Genomic DNA, 19683 nt, shown 5'->3' on the forward strand with positions numbered 1-19683 from the left:
CCAAAGGGAATGGCTACAGCCGCCTAGAAGGGCAAGACTATGGCAAAGAAGTGGGTAGAAAGAGAGCCTCCGATGAATATAGAAGAAGGCAAATCACATAATGAGGCCTTGTCTAATACTTCATCTACCCCGCCTAATGTGAAAGAACAAAGAGGAGCTCCAACTCCAATTCCTCCACCGGTCGCTTCGGGTCAACAAATGACCAAGGTTATTTATTTATTGACGTAATAGGTCGCCGCACAGGCACAACGACAAAATGCGAGTTCAAGTGATCGGGCAGCAAGTACCAAAGCCCGTGATTTCATGAGTCTAAATCCTCCGGAGTTCTTCGGATCAAAGCCGGATGAAGATCCGCAAGGTTTCATAGATGAGATGTTGAGGACATTGAAGATTGTCCATGCCTCCGAACCTGAATCCGTGGAGTTGGCATCATATGGACTCCGGGATGTGGCAGTTTTATGGTTTAATAACCGGATATTAGCAAGAGGAGAGAATGCGCGTCCTCCGGTTTGGCAAGAATTCGTGGATGCATTTATTCGTCACTATTTGCCACCCGAGGTCCGCCGAGCTAGAGCGGATAGATTTATAAATTTGAGGTAAGAAAACATGAGTGCCCGGGAGTATAGCATGCAATTTAATTCTTTGGCAACATATGCCCCTGCTGTGGTGGCCGACATGGGAGACCGGGTACATATATTTGTGAGAGGCCTAGGGCCACATTTATTCAAAGATTGTTTGAAGGCGTCCTTACAAGATGGGATGGATATTTCCCGGATACAGGCCCATGCTCAGAATTTAGAGGGGCGACAACAACCTCAAAGAAATGATCGTGATAATGATAGAAGGCAAGGTAAGAGGGCCAGATCTATGGGAACAGGCAATGATTACAGAGGGGGATCAAGACAGACATATTCTAGGTACTCAGGCTAGTCGGTGACTAGTGCACCTCCTAGATTCGCAGGTAGGAGATTTGATCGCTCCTTCCGTTCAGGACAGGGCCAAAGTTCGAGGGCCTCAGATTCCCAGTTCAGGGAAGATTATAGCCAGAGGAGATCCCCAGTACCGCGATGCAACCAGTGCGGTAGATTACATTTCAGACAGTGTCGCCAGGGTTCGGATGCTTATTATACTTGTGGCCAGGTGGGGCACATGATGAGAGATTTCCCGTCCATGAGTGGTAGAGTCGGAGTTCAGCCTACAGGTTCAGCAACTGGTTCTTCCTCAGTGCGCCCGATAGGGCAGACTCCTCAGATGTTAGCAGGCCGAGGTAGAGGCAGAGGGGCAGCTTCTACTTGAGGTGCCACTCAGCCCCGCGTATATGCTTTAGCCGGACGGCAGGATCTTGAGTCCACCCCGGATGTGGTTACAGGTACATTGTCTAGATTTTTCCATGATGAATATGCATTGATAGATCCGGGTTCTACTCTTTCTTATATTACTCCCTATGTTGCTGGTTGTATTGGGGTGAAACCTGAGCCAATCAAACCTTTTGAGGTGTCTACTCCAGTTGGTGATCCTATAATAGAAAGACAAGTGTATAAAAATTGTGTAGTTGTGATATGTAATCGCCAGACCAAAGCTGATTTGATTGAGTTGGAAATGTTAGATTTCGATGTAATTATGGGCATGCATTGGTTGGCATCGTGCTATGCTAATGTTGATTGCCGAACGAAAGGGGTGTGATTTCAATTTCCGAGAGGGCCCGTGCTTGAATGGAAGGGTAATACAGCATCTCCGAAAGGTAGGTTTATTTCCTACCTTAAGGAAAGAAAGATGATAGCCAAGGGATATATTTATCATCTAGTTCGGGTTCATGACACCGAGGCAAAGCCGCCAACTTTTCAATCCGTTCCGGTAGTGAATGAATTTCCGGACTTATTTCAAGATGAACTCCAAGGTCTTCCTCCAGAAAGGGAAATCGATTTCGCCATTGATGTGTTGCCGAACACCGAGCCTATTTCTATTCCTCCTTATCGAATGGCTTCGGCAGAATTAAAAGAGCTAAAGGCGCAGTTGAAAGACTTGCTTGAAAAAGGGTTTATTAGGCCCAGTTCATCACCGTGGGGAGCACCGGTCTTGTTTAAAAGAAAGAAAGACGGATCTCTACGAATGTGTATCGACTTTAGGCAATTGAATAAAGTAACGATAAAGAACAAATATCCTCTTCCAAGGATTGATGACTTATTCGATCAATTGCAAGGTGCTAAGTGGTTTTCTAAAACAGATTTGAGGTCGGGTTACCATCAGGTGAGAGTTAGAGAAGCGGATATTCCCAAAACGGCCTTCAAAATGAGATATGGCCACTATGAATTCCGAGTGTTGTCATTCGGATTGACTAATGCTCCGGTCATATTTATGAATTTGATGAACAATGTATTCGGGCCTCTCTTGGTCTTATTTGTGATAGTGTTTATCGATGATATTCCGGTGTACTCTCGCACAGAATCAGAGCATGCAGATCATTTGAGAATTGTTCTTGGAATTCTTCGTGCCCGAGAATTGTATGCAAAATTTTCAAAGTGCGATTTTTGGTTAAATTTTGTGACATTTATGGGCCATGTTATTTCAAATGATGGCATTCGAGTTGACACTCAGAAGATTGAAGCTGTGAAGACTTGGCCATGTTAGTTCGTAGTTTTCTGGATTTGGTAGGTTATTATAGAAGGTTCGTAGAGGGCTTTTCATCTATTTCAGCCCCATTGACGAAGCTAACCCAGAAGTCAATCAAATTTCAGTGGAATGATGCTTGTGGGCACAGTTTCCAAGAGTTGAAATGCAGATTGACCTCAGCTCCGGTCTTAACATTTCTAGAAGGGTCAGATGGCTACTTGGTATATTGTGATGCTTTCGGTGTCAGATTAGGATGCGTATTGATGCAGCTTGGAAAGGTTATTGCATATGCTTCGATGCAATTACGGAAACATGAAAAGAATTATCAAACTCATGATCTCGAATTGGCCGCGGTTATTCATGCCTTAAAAATATGGAGGCACTATTTGTATGGTGTTCATGTTGATATCTATACAGATCACAAAAGTCTTCAATACATTTTCAAGAAAAAGGAGTTGAACCTGCGGCAGAGGCGGTGGTTAGAATTGTTAAAAGATTATGATGTGAACATTTTGTACCACCCTGGAAAAGCGAATGTAGTAGCCGATGCGCTTAGCCGCTGATCAATGGGCAGTTTATGTGAAGTTTCTCCGGAAAAGAGAGAGATGGTTCATGAGCTCCGCCAACTAGCTAATCTTGGAGTGCGTGTAGTTGATTCGGGTAATGTGGGGATTAGTGTTAATGATCCCACAATTTCTTCCTTGGATATGGAAGTGAAAGAACGGCAATATGAAGATCCTCAATTATGTCGTTACAGAGACACATCTTATGGAAAGGAGAAGTCTCCATTTGGAGTTTCTATGGATGGAATTCTTAGATACCGAGGCAGGCTATGTGTGACGAATGTATCAGAATTGCGCTGACGAATTCTAGAAGAAGCACATTGTTCTCAGTATTCTATTCATCCAGGTGCAACCAAGATGTATCATGACCTTAAACAAATATATTGGTGGGATGGCATGAAGAGGGACATAGCGGAATTTGTAGCTCAGTGTCCAAATTGCCAACAAGTAAAAGTTGAACATCAGAAACCAGGAGGCTTATTGCAAGCAATGGAAATCCCTACTTGGAAATGGTAAGTAATCAACATGGATTTCGCCGTAGGATTACCTCGTTCCCGCGGTAGGTATGATTCTATATGGGTGGTCGTGGCTAGATTGATGAAAGCTGTTATATCCCGTATTTTTGCATATTCAGAAAATTCGAAATAATGTGGACTTGAAATAAATAAGGTCATGTTTGATTTTATTTGATATATGTGTGTTTTTCATGAAATATTAATGAGGAAATAGCGAGGAAGGCTAGGGTAAAAATTGTGAATTTCGGGAATTACAAAATAGGGCCCATAACTAATTGGGCTAGAAAGATCAAAAAAAAAAAAACAAGGCCCAAATTGTTGGGGTGGCCGGCCACCATGTCACTTGAAATCCATGTGCTAATTAAATAGAAAAGGGGTCCTTATCATTAGAGCATTCAAGAAAAGTTGAGAGGGAGAAAAACAAAAAGAAGAAGAGCAAAAAAATAAAGGCCATTCGGCCATGCCCTAAAAAAATTTTCCCCTTGAAATCTTGATTCAAAAATTATTTTCTTGTGGTATTCCTACTAATTCAAGGACCCTTTACAACGTGGTGTAATTGTTTCAGAAGATAGGTCGCTCGTTTCATCGATTTCCCACCTTAGTCAAGTGAAGAACTTAGGAAGAAAAGGTAAGATTTAAATCCTTTTTGTATGTTATGAAGGCTTTGTCTATGTTGTAGTGTGTGGAAAAGAATAAAAATCATGAAAATAGGGGTATATGTGTGTGGCCGAATGCATATGTGTGTGTTGAAGGATGAACCAATTTTATTTATGATATTAATTGTGTTGTTGTGGCCTTGAGGTGTAAATGAAAAAATACTAGCCAAAATTGGCATGAAAATTGGTTGTTAAGTTGTTGTAGGATGTTTTGTGATTTTATTGTAAATTTATGTAATTATGGAAGTGGAATTGTTAGGGTGCAAATTGTGATTGTTGTTAATGCAATTGGAAGACAAAAATGTGTTGTGAATATTTATGTCGAAGGTTGAATGTTTCGGATGAATTATGGTTTCGGTGGAATTTTTGTATATTTTGTAAAACAATATGAAATGCTTCCGAATTTCATTTGAATGACCTTGAATTAGTAAATGAATATGAAAATGTTGATATTGGTTTGAAAGTGTGAAGTTGGAGTAGAAGTTGATGCATTATGTAGAAAGGGAGACTATTTATGTTAGAATGTGTTTTGTATTGATTGTTGGTGTTGTTGGTACTGCTGTGGGTGTTGTTGTTGACATTTTGGCCGAGTTAAATTCTCGGGGATGTTGAATTTATAGGGGAGATGCTGCCCAAATTTTTGTAGACAAGTATGGAGTTAAGATTGAATTTCTAAAGGCTTGTAATTAATATTTGGTAATTGTGACCAATTGTAGATTCTGGAGGAAACGGGATTTGAGTTTGGACGTGACCCATTGTGACTTCCGAAAGACACGCACTATGAGTACCGTCCGATCTTTTTGTTATGATCTGTCATTTGAGATGTCTCATCGAGTCTTTGTAAATGTGTTGTGTTTTATATTGCATTTAGTTTCTCACTACTCCACTCATGGATGCCTCAATGTTTCTTTCACTGAGCCCGGGCCAGGATATGTTATCAAGCGTATTCCACTGCATTATTCGCCGTGCCTCGATGTAAGGTGGCAGGTATACATGTACATGGGTTGTGGAGTATGTTGTGCCATGTACACATATTCTGATATGATATGATATGATATGATATGATATGGCCATCTGATATGATATGATATGTTACGGAGTTATTCCCTATTCTGGAGTATGCTGTGTTGTGGCGCTAGTGATGGGGTGGCGACCACGTTCTGTTCACCGAGTCCCATAATGGGGCCGGATATGGCATATGTTTTTGCATGCATTATTTGTGTTTTGTAAGTATGCATTATGATATTCTGGACATTGCACTGATTTTCTGTACTTTCTGTTCCGGTTATGATTTCGTTTATTGTTCTTCATGCTTTACATATTCAGTACATATTTCGTACTGACCCCCTTTCCTTCGGGGGCTGCATTTCATGCCACGCAGGTATAGGCGCTCGATTTGGTGATCCTCCCGCTTAGGATTTTATTCTGCTGTCTTGGAGTGCTCTCTTGTCCGGAGCCCACATTTTGGTACAGACTTTTCTACTGTACATGTATATGTTATTCAGGGGTATGACGGGGCCCTGTCCCGTCTTATGATTTTGTTGTTATTCGTAGACGTCTATAGACATACCTGTGGGTTGTGTATATGTTTTGGGTTGATGTATTCTGTGATAGCCTTATCGGCGTTCCACGCGCTATATCTGTTTATCTACGATAGTTAACAACGCCGTTTGACTTCTATATCTATATATTTCATTTGTATGCTGGTTTGGGTTATTGGGTACGTATAGGTGTCCAGCTCGGACACTAGTCGCGTCCTACGGGGTTGGGTCGTGACAAAAGTGGTATCAGAGCGGTTTGTCCTCGGAGTGTCTATAGACCGTGTCTAGTAGAGTCCTGTTTATCGGTGTGTTGTGTACCACATCTATAAACAGGAGGCTACAGGACATTAGGATGCTACCCTTCATTCTTATCTTAGATCGTGCGATAGAGTTGTATTGTCAAGATGACTCCTCCCTAACGAATTGTTTTATTTTCAGCCATGCCTCCAAAAAAGGCGACAGCTGCCCAGAAGGGCAAGTCAGTAGCAGCGGGAGAGACTAGCCAGACCCAGAGGGTTACCAGGGCCCGTGCCCAGATTATGCCCGAGATTATGCCCCAGTCAGAGGGCTCCGCTACACCGCCACTACCAGAGGGGATTGGAGCAGCAACAGCTGCAGATCAGGGGGTGGCTCCACCGCCAGCTCCCGAGGTTCCAGTGCCCGAGCCTCCAGCTCCACAGCCAGGGGCGGAGGATAGGGCCATGAGAGATGCGGTCCAGTTGCTAACCAGATTGGTGGCGGGGCAGGTTCATAGGAATGGATTTGGAGGTGATCGTGCAGACAGACATGATAGTTCGAGGGCCCGGGAGTTCCTGACTTGTAATCCTCCAGAGTTCTTCGGGACAAAGCCCGAGGAGGATCCCCAGGAGTTTATTAGAAAGATGCAGCGTACGTTACTGTTGATTAAGGCTTCTGCGACCGAGTCTGTCGAGTTGGCTTCATATCAGTTGTATGATGTAGCTGCTAATTGGTATGAGTCATGGGAGTTGTCCAGAGGCGACGGCGCTCCGCCAGCAGTGTGGGACGAGTTCACTAAGGCCTTTCTTGGCCACTTTCTGCCTCCGGAGCTGCGGCGAGCTAGGGCTGACAGATTTTTACTACTGAGACAGAGGGGCAGGAGCGTCCGAGAGTATAGCCTAGAGTTTGACTCATTGGCCAGATATGCACCCGCTATGGTAGCTGATATGACTGACAGGATGCACCGGTATATAATGGAGCTGGACCGTTATTTGGTTGATAGTTGTCTGGTGATGGCTGCTCAGCCCGGTATGGATATTGCACGTATACAGGCGCATGCCCAGGGTATGGAGGACCGACATAAGGGGCATCAGCCCGACTGAGAGCAGGATCGGAGTCAGCCCAAGAGGGCCAGATCAGCTGGGTATTCTGGGGAGTTTCGGAGTAGGCAGCCTCAGCAGCAGCAGCAGGCTAGCAGACATTCTTCCCAGCCGGCACGGAGCACACCTCCACAGTTCCCAGGCAGGATATTTGATAGCCCAGGGTATTCAGGAGCAGGCCAGAGCTCCAGGGCTTCAGGTTCGCTGACAGACAGTAGTTCCGGTCAGGCGAGACCACCCAGGTCTCAGTGTTCTTATTGTGGGAGGCACCACCCTGGAGAGTGCTATCGTGCTACAGGTGCTTGTTTTTCTTGTGACCACCAGGGCCACACTGTGAGAGAGTGCCCATATAAGGGTAATTTGGGCGGTGCAGCTCAGCCTACCGGATCAGCTGCTGGGTCATCATCTTCTTCCGTAGCTATGCGCCCCACGAGGCAGGGTACACCGGCACCAGCGGGCCGCGGCAGAGGCCGTGGTGGAGTTTCCAGTTCTAGCGGTCCTTCGAGCCGCATATATGCTTTGGCCAGCCGCTAGGATTAGGAGGCGTCGCCAAATGTTGTCACAGGTACATTATTGGTCTTCTCTCGATCTGTATATGCATTGATCGATCCAGGTTCTACTTTGTCATATATTTCTCCTCTCGTCGCTAGTAAAATTGGAATAACACCCGAACCTATAGAGCCATTTGAAGTAGCTACACCGATTGGGGATTTTATTATAGCGAGACAGGTATATAAAGATTGTTCTGTAATTATATGTGGCCGAGATACTAAGGCAGATCTGGTGGAGTTAGATATGATTGAATTTGATGTTATTATTGGCATGGACTGGCTAGCTTCCTGTTATGCTAATGTTGATTGTCAGAAAAAGGTGGTTCGCTTCCAATTTCCTGGGGAACCAGTTATAGAGTGGACAGGTAATACAGCATCGCCGAAAGGTAAGTTTATTTCATACCTTAAGGCGAGGAAGATGATCAGAAAGGGGTATATTTATCATCTGGTCCGAGTACAAGACTTGAAAGCAGAAGCACCGACCCTTCAGTCAGTCCCAGTAGTTAATGAATTTCCAGATGTATTCCCAGATGAGCTTCCAGGTCTTCCTCCGGAGCGAGAGATAGAGTTCACTATCGATGTGCTGCAAGATACTCAGCCTATATCTATTCCCCCGTACAGAATGGCAGCTGCAGAACTAAAAGAATTGAAAGAGCAGCTGAAGGACTTATTAGAAAAAGGCTTCATCAAACCCAGCACCTCACCTTGGGGAGCCCCGGTATTATTTGTAAGAAAGAAAGATGGGTCACTGCGGATGTGCATCGATTATAGGCAGCTAAATAAGGTAACCATAAAGAATAAATACACCCTCCCCAGGATTGATGATTCGTTTGATCAGTTGCAAGGCGCTAAGTGTTTTTCGAAAATAGACCTGCGGTCAGGCTACCACCAGGTGCGGGTAAGAGAGGCTGATATTCCTAATACAGCATTTTGGACCCGATATGGGCATTATGAATTCAGGGTGATGTCTTTTGGGCTGACTAACGCTCCAGCGGTATTCATCGATCTGATGAATCTGGTATTCAAGCCGTTCTTGGATATGTTCGTGATTGTATTTATTGACGATATTCTGGTTTATTCACTGTCAGAGGAGGAACACGCAGATCATCTGAGGGCGGTACTTGGGGTACTTCGGTATCAGAAATTATATGCCAAATTCTCTAAATGTGAATTCTGGCTGGCTTCAGTGGCATTCTTGGGACATATTATTGCAGTTGATGGCATCCGGGTGGACACACAGAAGATTGAGGCCGTAAAGAATTGGCCTAGACCTACGACGCCCACTGAGGTACGTAGTTTTCTGGGATTAGCAGGCTATTACAGAAGATTTGTGGAAAAATTGTCACGACCCGACTCGGGGACGCGACGAGCACCCTGTGCTAACCCACCCGAGCACCCTCTTAGCTTACTCTTATACTTACATCTAGGTGAACAACATAATTATACATACATTTCCATTCATTCATCAACTAGTCCCAATTGGACAACGGTACATTTATATCACCATAGGCATCTATGCCACATCAATGTACGTGGCCAACATGGCCGACAAAATGATATACAAAACATAGGCCGACAAGGCCGGACATGTCTAACCATATACACATGACTACGAGCCTCTAGGAAGAGTATAACATATCACATGAGCGGGACAGTGTCACGACCCAACTAGGGGCCGCGACGAGTACCCGATACTTATACCGAGCACCCCTTATCTATCATTTTACCTCAAATACTGAGTGGGCCGTATGAACTATACCATATCCCTTTTTTTTGTTACTTAACATTAACATCAGTAGCATAATTATAAACATAGGCTAGTAAACTTTGCTAGCACATTATACAGCGACGAGGATCATCAACAGTACAAAACATCTAACTGTACATATCTGTCTACGAGCCTCTAAACATAGTACACATATACATAGGAAGGGCCGAGTACTGCCGTGCCCGACTATATACACAAAAATAGTACCAAGGAACTGAGGCTCCGGGACAACTGGAGCGCTGCCAATTACTGCTGATAGAGCTCCTAGGAATCAGATCCGCCTACCTGCTGACCTGCGCGGCATGAAACGCAGCGTCCACAAGAAGGGACGTCAGTACGAATAGTGTACCGAGTATGTAAGGCATGGAAAATAATACAAACAGAAACATAAGGTATGATTAACAATATCATGGGATCATAGGACATATAGTGATACATGAAGTAACCTGTACATAGGAATACCCTTTCAGGCCGGATACCATGCATGCTTGTCTTTCCCTTAAAAAACATTTCTTTTTCAAAGACATAGAAAATGGAACTTATATCATGTCATGTCTTATCATATCATATCATATCGTTTCATATCATATGAGATCATGCCATATCATATCGTGTCATATCATATCATGTCATATCATATCATGTCATATCATATCAGGTCATAGCATAGCACCGAACAATGTCGACTCGCCCACATAGCACCGAAATACATCGGCTCGCCCATATATCCCGCGTCCGGGCATCCCGTGTCTGGGATGATAAGCCAGTTGACTAGGTGGCAATGAAACATGTTTCCCTTCCCATCCCCCATCTATCCCTTCCCCCACCCCATGTACATATACATATCTCATATACATATATCATATAAGCATGCAGGAGAGCCCAAGGAAAATCATGTATCCATCGGAGTGACGTAAGGTCGGTAACCTCCGATTACATTATGGAACAACCGTAATCGCTTTGTCTCGCCTTGAAGGAACGAGTATTTTATGGTGAGACTATCAACAAAGACTAGCATCAGAAGTAAACATAGTATGAAACCAGCGGCATCATAGACATCAATTAATGTTTTGAAATCTTTAGAAATTAGTGTCATGACCAAGGAATAGAATTAAAGATCAAGAACTAGTTGGACACTTTCATACTCATATTGAATCCTTAGCTTAAGACTCTTAGTCATGGAATCATTCTTGTCATACTTATCATAGACGTATTCTCTTCCTTAGCATCATCGTTATCATAGTCATCATAGACGTATTTCCATTAGAATGGTACAGTACTTATCGTTTGATAATCGGGATAAGGATCAGAAGTTTCCTTTGGATTCTGCTTCAAAATAAGTCAAGCTGAATAATAAGGAAAATCCGGGAACAATGGGCCCACCTCAGGCCGAATGAGGTAGTGTACACAATTTGCATATGTTACATGTCATGGCGTTACTTGTGAGGGTTTTAAGGTAGTCGGGTCCTATTTATGCAAGTTCTAGAGGTTTAGGAAGTTTTTCCAACATTTCACACAATTTTTAATTCCATTCTTCTGAATGAAAAAGGGGTAACTTTAGGTGCGGATTCCGGAGAATAGAGTTGTTCCCAAGGCTCGTATCCGACCTATTACGTCTACGACATGCCATAGAAGGAAGAGTAAAGCCTTACATACCTCTTTCCGCTCCTTATGCTATTCCAAATTCAAGTTGCAAATCCGCCAAAATCTACAAATTGGTCACATTTACCAAACTTTGATTAGAGCATTTAGAATTGGAATCTTAAGGTAATACTTGGCCACCGAAATTTCGGCAGCACTTCCCCTGTAAATACACCATCCCCAAAATTAACTTAGCCAATTTTTAATCAACAACAATCCGGGAATTCAACCCGGCCAAACTATCAACATAATGTCAACAACCATACTAACAATTTCCATATTCAATCCAAGATACATTATAACAACTCAATCAATATACTACTTCCTTCAAAACCTTCCAACTCCAATAAAACAATAACAACTTAATAATTTACATTCCAACAACACCATACTAATATCATTGTCTCCCATACATGTAAGAACATAATATTCAATTTACATAATCTTCCAAGACAAGCCTCCAACTACTAATACTTCACTAAGCTCATTAGGCTTTTATTTGCAATATAGAATCCACAACACAACAACCAACATACTAAATAGAACGTGCTCACCATTCCTTCATGATTCACAAAATATACACGGCTATACATGTGATTTACAACTCACGGCCAACATCATGCACACATGGCTACAACTTCACTAAAATCATCCAACTTCCATTATTAACATAGCATTCATTACAACCACAACTATCTACTAGATAAAATAATTAAAACATGATTTCCACACACACACACACATATCACACCTCACGGCCACACCCCCACTTTCATATTCTTCATGAATTTCACTCATTTGTGTATACTACAACATGCATAAACGTCCATAACATATAAAGAAAGGAGAAGAATGAATTTTTACCTTCTTCCTTAACTCCCCACTTAGTTAAGACTTGTAACTTGCAAGAATATGAATTTCTCTTGCTCCAAAGACCACTCCACCTTGCTAGGAATCCTTGAATTGGTAGGAAATAATTTTTGAAGAAATTTTTACCAAAGTTCTCGTGGAATTTTTCTATGGCCGAATGGCCCCTTGAAGTTTCTTCAAGATCTTTGCTTCTTGAAACTTCTTGAATTGTAAAGAAAAATAAGGATGGTCTTCTATATAAACACATGGATTTTAATTCAACATGGGCCTAGCCCATCCCCATGGTCGGTTGGGCCTTCCCCCTACTCTTTTTTTTTTCTCTTCCAAGCCCAATTATTTCTTGGCTAGTTCTTATAATTTATGAAAACTATTTTTCTGAATTCCAAATTTTCCCTTCGTCTTCCTCCATATTTCCACGAGTCATATTGCGAATTTTTCCTTTATACCCTTGACCTTTCTTAATATTCCCACTTCAAAATTTTCATAAACAACTCATATGCTTAACAAAATAAAAATATGGCCTTGCTTGTTGTCTTCCCGCGATTGTCTTGAATTATCCGACTGTACAAAAATGCGGGATATAACAGACATGACCCCGCTATGCCCATAATTATATACACAAAAGAATAAGTACCCAAAATCTATGGCTCCGAAGGAAATGGAGCTCCGCTATGTAATCTCTGAATAAGCAACTATGGATCAAGTCTGTCTCCCTGTGCACCTGCGGGCATGACGCAACGTCCACAAACAAAAGGACGTCAGTATGAAGAATGTACTGAGTATGTAAAACATGATCAACATCAATATAGAAGCATCATAGACAATATATGAAGTGGCATAGGAGGGAAGACAATAGTATCATCATCATGGCACTTACCTGCCTTTCATAGGGACTTTCCATTTCTCATGCGTATTTCATAATAGTGCTCGTATTTGTATACATGCCCCTATTCGCATTCATATACATAGTCTTTTATCATTCATATTCATATTATATACATAGCCATACACTTATATACATACATAGCGTACCCGACCATAAGGTTCGGTGTCTCATACATACTTGGCCAACCAAGGCTCAATGTTATTTCTACCTGGCCCTACCAAGGCTTCAGGGTTATCCGTACCATCTGCAGATGTGTGCGCGCATTACGTAATCATATACATACATATATATATACATCCATATACATATATTCTACCCGGCATTATAAGCTCGGGGTGTCATTATAGCACTTCATAGGCACATGTGAATATAATAGCCCACAGGAACCTTTAGCATCATTATTATTATCATCGTCATCACTACCATCATCGTTTTCGCTACATCTCTATCTTATGCTTACTCGTCAATGGGGTGCGTAGTACATTCGTAGCACGTATCGAGGGTCGTGAGCTTATGAGCTCGGAGTGTTAATCACTTGAATACAACATACTCATATAGAGGATTTAAGAGTTTGGCCAAGGAACCATGCCTTATGAAAGAAGGGTTAGCCTTACATACCTTTTCGTCGGACTATTCTACACTTGCACGCTTCCTTCCAATGCTAGCGTCTATACCTTCATTAATATCATAAAAATGGCCATTAGTCATTCACGTTATCCACATTATTTAGATTCCTTAATTTGCCTCTAATTCACCCATATTCATGGTCATAACATCCAACTTCGCCTATTCGTCTAAAGTGTCTATTTCATGATCTTAGTACCATTTATAAAGCATTCATATCACAACACAACAACATTCATGATTCAATTCAAACTATTCCTCAAAATGTCACTATTCATCATTCATGACCTACTTGAACATATTTTCTACAATCCATGTATTTCAACTTCAATACCTTAAACATCAAGTAAAAATCATGAATCTTACCTTAGAAGTTGTAGGAACAAGCTTTGGTTAATAATACTCCACTTTGAGCAAAACCCTAGTTTTTCTCCATTTGCATTTCTTGACTTGAATGGTATTTAATGGCTTGCTTACACTTGCTTCACTTGTTTATGTTGTTGGTGACTTATAATCCTTGAAAACTTATGAAATAAATGTAGAGAGATGATTCTAGAGAGAAGTGGTGTAATGTAGAAATGAAATAAAACAAGTCTTGGTCCTCATATTTAATGAATTGAAATTCTGTGCTGAGGTGTACAGTGGTCGTCCATGGAGGTTTACGGTCCGTATTCCAGTTTACGGACCGTCCCCCGTGGTCATCTTTAACCTTAAGCAGAACCAGAAACTTTGGCTGCATGCATGGTGATTTACGACCATGGTTTACAGGTCGTAAATCACTTTACGGTCCGTCCACCAGGTCGTATTTTACCACTTCTCAGCTGGGCAGAAAGTTGTAACCTTGCATGGCAATTTACGACTGCCAGTTTACGGACCGTATTCCATTTTACGGTCCGTATTTTGCACTTTACGACCACTGGGCAGTTTTGCCAACTTTCCACTTTTCACATTTCTCAACTTTTCATTCTAATCATTCTCGTCCATATACGCACATTGCTCATGAAACATTATACACTCGCACTCCTCGCACACATCACTAGTTCGTTTACTTGCGTACCAACGGGGAATTTTCCGAGGTGCAACATTCTTCCCCCCATAGGAACATTCGTCCTCGAATGTTAAAGTCTCGGGGAATTCTACAAAAATTTCGCCAGAGTTCCCCTTATAATATGGCGCTATCATCCTGCCACAACAACCCATAATATCGATGCCACACAGGGCCACAACGTAACAACATAAAATTTTTTGGCCACACATGACCCAAAAGCATAAAAGGAAATATGCATACCTTATGATCTTGACGTCTCATCTTGGGCTTCTTCCACGGGCTGAAATAAATGTGGGTATTTAGATCACATACTTTCTTCTGCTTCCCATGTCATCTCCTCTCGATTGTTATTCCTCCACAGAACATTAATTGAGGCCACTTCCTTGTTCCTAAGCCTCCGTACTTGCCTGTCTAATATGGCAATGGGTACTTCTTCATAAGTCAATTTCTCTGCCACTTGCACATCATTCACTAGGACGATCCTGGTGGGATCTCCAACACATTTTCGAAGCATCGAGACATGGAATACTGGATGGACTGGCTCCAATTCCGGAGGTAGGTCTAACTCATAGGCCACTTTGCCTATTTTGCGCACAATCTCATATGGTCCAATATACCGAGGACTGAGCTTTCCCTTTTTGCCAAATCTCATAACGCCTTTCATTGGCGACACTTTGAAGAATACCCAATCCTTAACTTGGAACTCTCAGTCCCTTCGACGATTATCCGCATAGGACTTCTGGCGACTTTGAGCCGCTAACAACCTATCTTGTATGAGCTTGACTTTCTCTATAGCTTGCTGGACCAAATCTGGCCCTATCAACTTGGCCTCTCCAGTTTCAAACCACCCAATCGGGGATGTACACTTTCGCCCATATAAAGCCTCATACGGTGCCATTTGAATGCTAGAATTATAACTGTTATTGTAAGCAAACTCAATGAGTGGCAAATGGTCATCCCAATTTTCTCTAAGGTCTATTATACATGCTCGTAACATATCCTCGAGAGTCTGAATAGTGCGTTCACCTTGCCCATCGGTCTGTGGGTGAAATGCCGTACTTAGGCGCACTTGGGTCCCTAGACCCTCTTGGAACGACCTCTAAAACTTGGCTGTAAACTGGGTCCCTCTATCAGAGATAATAGATACTGGACCGCCATGGAGTTTCACTATCTCTTTAAGATAAAGCTTCGCATAATCTTCTGCCACATAGGTCGTCCTGACCGGTAAGAAATGAGCTGACTTTGTGAATCTATCCACAATCACCCATATGGAATCATACTTACGTCTATAACGGGGTAACCCTGTAATGAAATCCATATTAATCACTTCCCACTTCCAAGTTGGGATTTCTATAGCGTGCAATAATCCACCCGGCTTTTGGTGTTCAATCTTCGCTTGTTGGCAATTAGGACACTGAGCTACGAATTCCGCCATATATTTCTTCATTCCATTCCACCAGTATATAGACTTAAGATCATGATACATTTTCGTCGCTCTGGGGTGTACGGAGTAACGGGAACAATGGGCTTCCCTCAATATTTGGTGAAGTAGACCTACCACATCGGGAACACATAACCTGCCTCGACATCGGAGAACTCCGTCTTCCAAAATATCAAATGATGACTCCTCCTTCTGAGGGAGTGTATCTCTGTACTGCATTAGCATGGGATCCTCATATTGTCGCTCTTTTACTTCCGCTACTAGCGATGAAACTGCTGAATTCTGAATAGTAGCTCCGCTGCTACCTGAGTCCACTACTCGGACTCCTAGGTTCGCTAACTGTTGAAGCTCACGGTCCATCTCTTTCTTTTCTGGTCGTACATCACTTAGACTTCCCATGGATCTGCGGCTAAGAGCGTCAGCCACAACCTTAGCCTTTCCGGGGTGATACAAGATATCAACATTGTAATCCTTTAGCAACTCCAACCATCGTCGTTGTCGCAAATTCAACTCTTTCTACTTGAAGATATACTGAAGGCTCTTATGATCTGTATAAACATCCACATGGACACCATATAAATAATGTCGCCATATCTTTAATGCATGGACCACTGCGGCTAATTCTAAATCATGGGTCGGGTAATTCTGTTCATGTTTCCGCAATTGCCTAGAAGAGTACGCAATCACCTTACCGTGTTGCTTCAGTACACAACCTAGCCCGACGCCTCAAGCATCGCAATAAACAACATACCCTTCAAATCCCTCTGGTAGTGTCAAGACTGGGGTAGAAGTCAATCTATCTGTCAACTCTTGGAAGCTACGCTCGCAGGGATCTGTCTATTGGAACATAGCTGACTTCTGAGTCAACTTTGTGAGCGGTGCAGAAATAGAAGAGAAACCTTCAACAAATCTTCTGTAATAACCTGCTAAGCCCAAAAAGATACGAACCTCCGTAGGAGTCGTGGGCCTTGGCCAAGTCTTCACGGCCTCAATCTTTTGGCTATCCACCCGAATACCATCAGCTGCAACCATATGGCCCAGAAATGATACTGAGTTCAACCAAAACTCACACTTGGAGAATTTTGCAAACAACGCTTGAGCTCGCAGAACTCCAAGGACTATACGCAGATGCTCCGCATGATCTGTCTCGGATCTAGAATACACCAGGATATCGTCGATGAATACAATCACGAATAGATCCAGAAAAGGTCTGAATACATTATTCATTAAGTCCATAAACGCTGCCGGTGCATTAGTTAACCCAAACGACATTACTCAGAATTCGAAATGGCCATATATTATTCTGAAAGCTGTCTTAGGGATATCTTTCTCCCTAACTCTTACTTGGTAGTACCCGGACCTCAAATCAATCTTTGAAAACCATTTGGCACCTTGCAATTGATCAAATAAATCATCGATCCTTGGAAGAGGATACTTGTTTTTAATCGTAACTTTATTCAATTGTCGATAATCAATGCACATTCTCAAGGAGCCATACTTCTTCCGGACGAACAATACGGGTGCTCTCCACGGGGATGAACTAGGCCTAATGAAGCCTTTATCAAGCAAGTCCCTCAATTTCTCCTTCAACTCTTTCAATTCCGCGGGTGCCATTCTATATGGGGGAATAGATATAGGTGTGGTGCCTGGCAACACATCAATGGAAAAATCAATTTCCCGTTCGGGAGGAAGGCCTGGAAGCTCTTCCGGGAACACATCCGGAAATTCGTTCACCACTGGAACTGACTGTAAGTCGGCGACTCAGCTTCTACATCTTGAAATCGTACTAGATGATAAATGCACCCTTTTGTGATCATTCTCCTTGCCTTTAGATAGGAAATAAACCTATCTTTTGGTGATGCCGCATTCCCTTTCCATTCTAAGACTGGTTCTCCCAGAAACTGAAAACGAACCATCTTCATTCGGCAATCAACATTGGCATAACAAGAAGCCAACCAATCCATGCCCATAATAACGTCAAAATCTACCATTTCTAGCTCATGCAAATCAATCATGGTACGATGATCACAAATCACAATCACACAATTCCAATATACTCGGCTAGCTATTACCGATTCACCCACGGGTGTAGACACCTCAAAAGGTTTGATAGACTCCGGCTCAATTATAAATCGACCCGCAATATATGGAGTAACATATGATAATGTGGAGCCCGGATCAATCAAAGCATATACATTATGAGAGAATACCGATAATATACCTGTTACCACATCAGGAGAAGACTCAAGATCTTGGCATCCAGCCAAAGCATAAATACGGTGCTGAGGACCGCTAGTACTGTGAGCTCTGCCTCTACCTCTACCATGGCCGACTGGCGCATGTGAACCTAGCCCCGTAGGGCGTACAGATGCTGATGATCCGGTTGCCGACCCTGTTGGCTGGGTCCTACCTCTACCCTGTACTGAGGGGAAATCACGCATGATATGGCCTGGTTGACCACATGAATAGCAACCATCCGAGCCCAATCGGCATCGACCCCAATGCAACTTCCCACACTGGGAACATCGTGGTACAGGCGGCCTTGACTGGCTTGAATCATCTCTGAACTGAGGTCCTGAATAACTGGGACTAGGCCCTGAACGAGCAGATCTATCGAGGCTCTGGCCTGGAAATCGAGGTGATGCACTGGTCATAGAATAGCTTGAATGTCTAGGGAACTGCTGCCTGTGTCCGCCTCTAAACTCGCTTGTCGGACCCAAAGATCTAGCTCTCTTGCTATGTCCCCGATCTTGCTCACGCTCACTCCTCCGCTGTTGTAGGCTTTCTTCTAAGTTCTGAGCATGTGCTTGAATGCGTGCAATATCCATACCATCCTGAAGGGACGCAGTCAAGCATTTATCCATCAAGTGTGGCCCTAGGCCCTTTACGAATCGGTGTACCCTGTCGCCCATATCTGTCACCATGGCCGAAGCATACCTAGCCAAGGAGTTAAAGCGGAGGCTATACTCTAGGGCACTCATACTACCTTGCCTCAAATTTTAGAATTTATCGGCCCTTGCTCGCCGAACTTCTGGAGGCATATAGTGACGGAGAAAAGCATCAACAAACTCTTGCCATACCGGGGGAGGTGCATTGGCCCCCCGTGAAGCCATCCACACCGTATACCACTGGATCGAGACATCTCTCAATCTATATTACGCTAGCTCTACCGACTCGGTGTCTGAAGCATGTATCAACCGGAGTGTCCTTAGCATACCATCGATAAAGTCCTGGGGATCCTCCTCTGGCTTTGACCCAAAGAATTCCGGGGGGTTCAAAGTAATGAAATCACGGGCCCTTGCACTAACAGCCCTATCACCATACCCTGAACCTTACCTCTGTGCCTGGGCCGCAACCAACTGGGTCAACAAATTAATAGCCTCTTTCACATCTTGGCCAGAAGCATTCGGTGGAGGAGCTGGAGGTGCTAGAGCTGGGGCCGAGGCTCCCTCACGCTCCTCAGTAATAGGCACTGTCTGGGAGGACTGATATTGAGCCGCACTCTGGGACTCACTTTCCTCTACTACCGGTGGCGGTGCTTTCTTAGCCCGCTTTTCTTCCACCGTCTTGCCCTTTTGGGCTGCCGTAGCCTTTCCCTTTTTAAGCATCTCTGAAATACACAACACACGATT

This window comes from Lycium barbarum, chromosome 3 (genome assembly GCF_019175385.1).
Source record: "Lycium barbarum isolate Lr01 chromosome 3, ASM1917538v2, whole genome shotgun sequence".
NCBI lineage: Eukaryota > Viridiplantae > Streptophyta > Magnoliopsida > Solanales > Solanaceae > Lycium > Lycium barbarum.